The sequence below is a fragment of the Sapajus apella genome, unplaced genomic scaffold, assembly GCF_009761245.1.
Source record: "Sapajus apella isolate SASKATOON/1434 unplaced genomic scaffold, GSC_monkey_1.0 scaffold23, whole genome shotgun sequence".
NCBI lineage: Eukaryota > Metazoa > Chordata > Mammalia > Primates > Cebidae > Sapajus > Sapajus apella.
In genome coordinates, this window is record NW_022436963.1 from 9,367,717 (window position 1) to 9,376,145 (window position 8,429).

At 47.9% G+C, this 8,429-nt stretch overlaps 1 long non-coding RNA gene across 1 annotated transcript in view; it reads right to left on the reverse strand.

Annotated features, from left to right (window-relative positions):
- Positions 1-4,051: 4,051 nt before the first annotated feature.
- LOC116559442 overlaps positions 4,052-8,429 on the reverse strand; it is a 6,171-nt gene continuing 1,793 nt past the window's right edge. The window contains exon 3 of the long non-coding RNA XR_004272459.1: positions 4,052-4,063. This is a non-coding gene — a long non-coding RNA (uncharacterized LOC116559442). The remainder of the gene's footprint in view (positions 4,064-8,429) is intronic.

Genomic DNA, 8,429 nt, shown 5'->3' on the forward strand with positions numbered 1-8,429 from the left:
CCTGTAATCCCAGCACTTTGGGAGGCCGAGGCGGGTGGATCACGAGGTCAAGAGATCGAGACCATCCTGGTCAACATGGTGAAACCCCGTCTCTACTAAAAACTACAAAAAATTAGCTGGGCATGGTGGCGCGTGCCTGTAATCCCAGCTACTCAGGAGGCTGAGGCAGGAGAATTGCCTGAACCCAGGAGGCGGAGGTTGCGGTGAGCCGAGATTGCGCCATTGCACTCCAGCCTGGGTAACAAGAGTGAAACCCCGTCTCAAAAAGCACCCATATCTAACAAAGAAGTGGAATGGTTGGATCACATAGTAGGTATATGTTTACCTTTTTTTTTTTGAGACGGAGTTTCACTCTTGTTGCCCAGGTTGGAGTGCAAAGGCGTGATCTCGGCTCACTGCAACCTCTATGTCCTGGGTTCAAGTGATTCTCCTGCCTCAGCCTCCTACAGGCGCCCGCAACGACGCCCAGCTAATTTTTGTATTTTGTTTTGTTTTGTTTATTGTTTATTTTTCTTTTTCTTCTCTTTTTCTTTTTTTCTTGTTTATTTTTTTTGAGATGGAGTCTGGCTCTGTTGCCTAGGCTGGAGTGCAATGGTGCGGTCTCGGCTCACTGCAACCTCCACCTCCCAGGTTCAAACAATTCTCCTGCCTCAGCCTCCCGAGTAGCTGGGATTACAGGCGTGCACCACCCCACCCAGCTAATTTTTGTATTTTCAGTAGAGACAGTGTCTCGCCATGTCGGCCAGGTCTCAAACTCCTGACCTCATGATCTGCTCATCTTGGCCTCCCGAAGTGCTGGGATTACAGGCATGAGCCACCGCGCCAGGCCAAATGTTTAACTTTTTAAGAAACTGTTTTCCTGGCCAGGCTGGGAGGTTCACGCCTGTAATCACAGCACTTTGGGAGGCCAAGGTGGGAGGATTGCTTGAGTCCAAGAGTTAGAGACTAGCCTAGGCAACATAGCAAGACCCCATCTCTATCAGTAAGAAAAAAATTAGGCTGGGCACAGTGGCTAATGCCTGTGATCTCAGCACTTTGGGAGGCCAAGGCAGGTGGATCACCTGAGGTCAGGAGTTCCAGACCAGCCTGGCCAACATGGTAAAACCCTGTCTCTACTAAAAATACAAAAATTAGCCAATCATGATGGCGAGTGCCTATAATTCCCACTACTTGGGAGGCTGACACAGCAGAATCACTTGAACCTGGGAGGTGACAGTTGCAGTGAGCTGACATCACGCCACTGCCCTTCACCCTGGGTGACAAGAGTGAAACTCCATCTCAAAAAACAAAAACAAGAAAACTGGGACAGGTCAGGTGGCTCATACCTATAATCCCAGCTACTCAGGAGGCTGAGGTAGGAGAATCGCTTGAACCCGTGAGGCGGAGGTTGTATCGAGCTGAGATCACACCTCTGCAGTCCAGTCTGGGCAGCAGAGTGAAACCTTCTAAAAAAAAAAAAAAAAAGTAAAAGTTATTTTACCTCATCATGATTGCCTTGGCCCACTGCTATAAATCTTTCCAGGGTTTTTTTCTTATCCATGTACAGAACTGGACTGAGACATATACAGGTGCCCTGGGCAGGCTAAGAAGTTGGCACCCCCTCAACCTGATATTTGTAAGATAGCCTTTCAAAGTGTGTTTAGGCGGAATGTGGGGAAACCAATTTTCTGTTAATAAAAAATAACATTCCTCTTTTCAAAATAAAGGGTTTATTACAGGCACAGAATGTAAGCTGGCCTTTTGGCTTATTTGGAATTGTCTTGGAGGTGTTGTTGTCCAAGCCAGTCAGCTCCTCAGAGCTGTCTGAAAGGGCATCAGATCAGGAGCTGCTCTAACAGATCACTAGGTCTTGGGCACGGCATGCAGCCCAGACCAAGGACTATAAGCTGACATGACCAGAGTCCTGAGAGGCTCTGTAGCTGGACTCTAGTGCTGGGAAGGTGGTGTGTTCGTTTCCCCCAGGGGGTGCTACATACCTCTGGTCACCGGGGGTTACAGGTCTATTTCATGTGGAAACCTGAGTTACCTGGCAGTGTTTTCATTTCTTTCGGTGCTGTTTTGGCTCCCCTCCCGGACTGGCTGGGAGGCTGCCCAGCTGATGAGCAACTTAATCCATATGTACGTTAACATACATTAATCCATCCATTAACATATACTAGTGCTTTTTTTTTTTTTAAAGATGGGGTTTCACCGGGCATAAAAAAGATGGGGTTTCATCCTGATGGCCAGGCTGGTCTTGAGCTCCTGACCTCAGGTGATCCACCCATCCCGGCCTCCCAAAGTGCTAGGATTACAGGCGTGAGCCACCACGCCCGGCCGCTTTTTTAAAATTTATTTATTTACAGGCAGAGTCTCACGATGTTGCCCGTTAGTCTTAAACTCCTGGGCTCCAGCGATCCTCCTACCTCAGCCTCTCAGCTTCCCAAGTAGTTGTAGAGATGGGGGTCTTGCTGTATTGCCCAGGCTGGTCTCAAACTCCTGGGCTTAAACAATCCTCCTGCCTCAGCCCCCCAAAGTGCTGGATTGTAGGTGTGAGCCACTACACTTGGCTGTTAGTGCTTTTTAAATTGTTTTAACATTACTTTTAATTTTTCTGAGACAGGGTCTGGCTCTGTCACCCAGTCTGGAATACAGTGGTGACATCTCAGCTTACTGCAACTTCCATGTCCCATGCTCAAGCCATCCTCCCACCTTGGCCTCCTGAGGACCTGGGACTACAGGTGCATGCTGCCACGCCCAGCTAATTTTTGTACTTTTTGTAGAGATGAGATTTGCTGTGTTGTCCAGGCTGGCCTCAAACTGAGCTCAAACAATCTGCCCACCTCGGCCTCCCCAAGTGTTGGGATTACAGGTGTGAGCCACTGCGCCCAACTGCTATTTTTGTTTCTAACATGTGCACACAAATTCAATCATACAAATTCATGCTGGGCTGTAACTTGCTTCCCCTCTCCTCCCGCTTTACAATAAATGTTCAGATAAGCCTATATAGATCTATCACACTCTTTTAAGAAGTACAGCTGAGTGCAGGGATTCATCCTGTAATCTCGGCACTTTGGCACTTTGGGAGGCCAAGGTGGGAGGATCACTTGAACCCAGGAGGTGGAGACCAGCCTGGGTGACATAACAAGACTCCATCTCTACAAAAAAAAAAAAAAAAATTATTTAAAAGTGCCCAAGTAGTCCATCTGATGGATGTACTGTAATGCAGCTCCTCTCAAAAGTGAATGCGCACACGAATCACCTTACGGGTCTTGTTAAACTGCAGCTCCTGATTCAGTGGGTCTGGGTGGCACCTGAGATTCTGCACACTCCCAGGTGATGTCCAGGCTGCTAGTGATACCACATTTTGAGAAGCAAAGCTATAGTGCATGTTATCAACCCACTAGTGAGGGACATTTAGCTTGCTGTAAACAGTGCTGCAATAAACTTCCTTGAAGACACATTTTGGAGCACTAGAGAATAGGTTTTGGAGTCAGAAGCAAGAGTGGCTGGCCATGGTGGCTCACACCTGTAATCCCAGCACTTGAAGAGGCTGCGGCGGGCAGATCACTTGAGGCCAGGAGTTCCAGACCATCCTGGCCAACATGATGAAACCCTGTCTTTACCAAAAATACAAAAATTAGCCTGGTGTTGTGGCGGGTGCCTGTAATCCCAGCTACTTGGGAGGCTGAGGCAGGAGAATTGCTTGAACTGGCGAGGTGGAGGTTGCAGTAAGCCAAGATTGCATTACTGCACTCCAGCCTGGGCAACAGAGAGACCCTGTCCCTCTACCCCAAAAAAAGAAAGAAAGAAAGCAAAAGGTTGAGCTCTGATGCTGACACTGTCTAATCTTGAGCAAGTCACCTCACCTTTCTGAGCTGCCTGTGTTAGTCCTCACTGCATAGCAATTCAGTGAGTGGCCACAAACGCCTCCACTCTTCCAGATAATAGGGATGAGGATAAACACTCTGTCCTTGAGCGCTCTGAGAACAATACTGCTAAGCTTGGCTGGCAGAGGAGTAGATGAGATAAGGATGGAAAAAGGGCTTTGTCAGCATAAAGTCATTGGCTAGATGCCTTCTAGCTAGAAGGCAGACAGGCTTTCCTAGGTGAGCAGTGGCTAGACAGTTTTCTTTAGTGGGAAGTGCCCTGTGGCATTTATCTGCAGTTAAAACAAAATAAAACAGATTCACACATAAATCTTCTAAAGAAGTGAAAGCCAGACTGGGTGGAGGGAGAGAGCCCAGTCATTTGGAAATTGCATGTGTGTGATTCTAGCGAGACTGGGGTGGGGTGTGAGGCATGCTCTGGCCGGGGTTCTACCTTGGGCTGGAAAGGGCCAGTGGGAGGAAGTCGAAGCCCTTAGCAGGCCCTGTCTCCCCACCTCTGCTGACAAACAACACGCAGATGTGGAGTGAAGGGTGACCGCTGCCTACATTCTTTTACCATAGCAAGGTAAGCTGCGCTTTGGGCATTTGGGGCTGTGGGTTCTGAGGGATTGAAGAGATCTCTAAAACCCAGAGCTGGCTCCTGGGGTTGGTTAGACTAGGGTTCAAATTCAGATCCTTACACAATACCTACAGGAGCTTGCATGGGTCACTTTCTCTTTGAGCCCCAATTTCCCTACTTGTGATATGGGAAAGATAATGTTAGTACAGTGGTTCTTTACCCAAAGTTTCTCCATCCATGTTTCAGTTTGCTACAGCTAACTACAATATTAAAAAACATGGAAAATTCCAGAAAGAATTAATGTTTTAGATTGCACACCATTCTGAGTAGCATGATAAAATCTCACCCTGTCCCACCCTGTCCTGCCTAGGATCTGAATCATCCCTTTGTCCAATGTGTACACATGCTGTCTACACCACCTGCTCATAGTCCTCTCAGTTATCAGATTTTATTTGTGTGTGTGTGGTAGAAATGGGGTTTCTCCATGTTGGTCAGGCTGGTCTCAAACTCCCGACCTCAGATGATCTGCCCACCTCAGCCTCCCAAAATGCTGGGATTACAGGTGTGACCCACCGTGCCCAGCCTCAGTTATCAGATATTAAAAGCTTGGGAGATACAGGATTCAGCACTATGGGTAGCCTCATGCATTCACTGGAGGTCTTAGAACATGTGAGTCACAGATAAGGCAGGATTACTTTATCACGCTCATAGTATTCTTAAGATTTAAAAAAGGGTGTGATGACTCACGTCTGTAATCCCAACACATTGGTGGGCAGAGGCAGGCAGATCACTTGAGTCCAGGAGTTTGGGACCAGCCTGAGTAACATGGCAAGACTCCTATCTCTACAAAAAATTCAAAAATTCAGGCATGGTGGTGGTGTGCACCTGTGGTCCCAGCTACTCACGAGGTTGAAGCAGGAGGATCGCTTAAGCCTGGGAGGTCGAGGCTGCAGTGAGCTGTGATTACACCATTGCAATCCATCTTGGTGACAGACTGAGACCCTGTCTCAAAAAAAAAAAAAAAAAAAAAAAAGAAGAAAGAAAGAAAAGAAAAATTATAACCCATGTTAAGATGCTTACTGTGGCGTTTCTAACAGCTGTGAGGATCAAAGGAGAGACTACAGATACAATGGCCTCGCCCACTGTGTGAATAAACCAGCAGTAGAGAATGGCTCCCATGAACATTGCTCTGCCCCTTCTGAACCCCACCTTGGCCATGGTTTAAGAGTGGGAGGGTTGGGGTGAAGGCCTGTGCTGCCTTTTTTATTTTTTGAGTCAGAGTCTCACTATGTTGCCCAGGCTGGTCTCCAACTCCTGGGCTCGAGAAATCCTTCCACCTCAGCCTCCCGAATTGCTAGGATTGCAGGCATGAGCCCCTGACCTGACTCATGTGCCTTTTTTTTTTTTTTTTGAGACGGAGTCTCGCTCTGTTGCCAGGCTGGAGTGCAATGGCACGATCTCCATTCACTGCAACCTCCACCTCCTGGATTCAAGCTCTTCTCCTGCCTCCCGAGTAGCTGGGATTACTGGTGTGTGCCACCATGCCCAGCTAATTTTTTTTTTTAAGTAGAGACAGGGGTTTCACCGTGTTGGCTAGGCTGGTCTCGAACTCCTGACCTCATGATCTGCCTGCCTTAGCCTCCCGAAGTGCTGGGATTACAGGTGTGAGCCACCGGGCCCGGCCTCCTGTGCCTTCTTCAAGCAGCCTGCCTGCCAGCAGCCCCTGCCTTATCTCAAGACAAGGTTGGCTGGTGGTGCCATTTTGAATTTGGAACTGCAAAATGCCATTGTCTTTTGCTACCCCATGGGGGAAGGCCTGCTCTCCCAGCGCTCCTCCTCTTCCTCCCACCAGCACCCTACCCAGATGGTCTCAGGACCTTCACAGCCAGACTGGGGCTGGAGGGTAAGCCCACCCACTTCTCTAGGGAGCTGCTGAGAAACCAGCTCCTCCTTCCTCTCAGGGAGGAAGCAGAAGAAATGTGCTTCTTTATATTTTGCTTCTCTTTCTTGCCGGCAGGGTGTGGATGTTGGTGTAAAATTGCAACTGAGAAGGACCCCGCCCTGGGGTGAGGACTCTTGAGGCCCCACCCTGGGGAGGACACGAATTCATTTTGCAAGTCCTGGTTCTCCATTTCCATTCCCTTTGGAAAGTGGGCTTCTAAATCTGAAACCCTCAGCCTGCATTCTTTGGATGTTCAGTCATAAAGGTGCAATGATGATCATGATAATTGCAGTATGGGCTCCCTCAGTAGATACTTATTTGCAAATGCTATGCACACAGTTTCTCATTTATCAGAAACTCCTGGAAAACACTTTAACAATGTGGTTCACATGTAAGGAAACAAACTCTGGGCAGCTCCAGGTCTCTGCAGTTAGTCATGATCGTTGCCGGGGGCCTTTTGTGGTATCCAGGCTCTGCCACTCTGTGACCTCAGGCATATGACTACTCCTTTCAGCCTCAGTTGCCTTACCTGTAAAGTGGGAATAAAAAGAACACCTCCTAGGGTTCTTGTGAAGATAATGAGAGAAGGTCAGTACTCCAGAGATAGAAGCTTCTATTACTATGAGCACTGCTACTTTTACTATTACGAATATCCTGACATGAATATAATGACTACAATAGTGGACCCCAGGACACTGAGAAACCACAGAATGAAGGTTCACTTGGGACCCCTCTCACAGAGCTGGGAACCCTGAATTGTGTAGGTGGGTTTCACATATAGAAATGGAGGTTGAGGCCGGGCGTGGTGGCTCATGCCTGTAATCCAAGCACTTTGGAGGCCAAGGCGGGTGGATCACCTGAAGTCTGGAGTTCAAAGACCGGCCTGACCAACATGGTGAAACCCCGTGTTTATAAAGAAGAAAAAAGGGCCGGACGCGGTGGCTCAAGCCTGTAATCCCAGCACTTTGGGAGGCTGAGGCAGGTGGATCACGAGGTCAAGAGATTGAGACCATCCTGGTCAACACGGTGAAACCCCATCTCTACTAAAAAATACACAAAATTAGCTGGGCATGGTGGCGCGTGCCTGTAATCCCAGCTACTCAGGAGGCTGAGGCAGGAGAATTGCCTGAACCCCGGAGGCGGAGGTTGCGGTGAGCCGAGATCGTGCCATTGCACTCCAGCCTGGGTAACAAGACCGAAACTCCGTCCCCCCAAAAAAAAAGGAGAAAAAAAAAGAAATGGAGGTCGAAGCATTAGGAAAAATAGCTAATGCATGCTGGGTTTAATACCTAGGTGATGGGTTGATAGATGCTGCAAACCATCATGGTACATGTTTACCTGTGTAACAAACCTGCACATCCTGCACATACACCCCAGAACTTAAAATAAAAATAAATAATAAATAGATAAATAGGCCAGGTGTGACGGCTTACACCTGTAATCCCAGCACTTTGGGAGGCCAAGGCAGGTGGATCACCTGAGGTTGGGAGTTCGAGACCAGTCTGACCAACATGGCAAAACCCCATCTCTACTAAAAATACAAAATTAGCTGGGAGAAGTGGTGCATGCCTATAATCCCAGCTACTCAGGAGGCTGAGGCAGGAGAATTGCTTGAACCAGGGAGACAGAGGTGGTGGTGAGCTGAGATCGCGCCATTGCAGTCCAGCTTGGGGAAAAAAGAAACCCCATTTTAAAAAAAAAAAAAAAAAAGTTAAAATAAATAAATAAATAAAAGACAGACAGAAATGGATGTCCCAAAGTTAGGATGGTGAGAGCACTATGGGTCGCCAACTTATTCACTGGTTTATTTCAACATCGAACCCATCTCTACTTCTGCACTGTCCAACAGGAAAGCCACCAGTGGCCAAAGGTGGCTGCTGAGTGCTTGAAATGTGACAGTCTAAGCTGAGATGTTTTGTAAGTACAAAGTACATATTGCATTTCAAAGACAGTATCCAAACAAAAACATAAAAATACTTTAAAATATCGATTGCATGTTGAAATGATAACATTTGGCCGGGCGCGGTGGCTCACGCCTGTAATCCCAGCACTTTGGGAG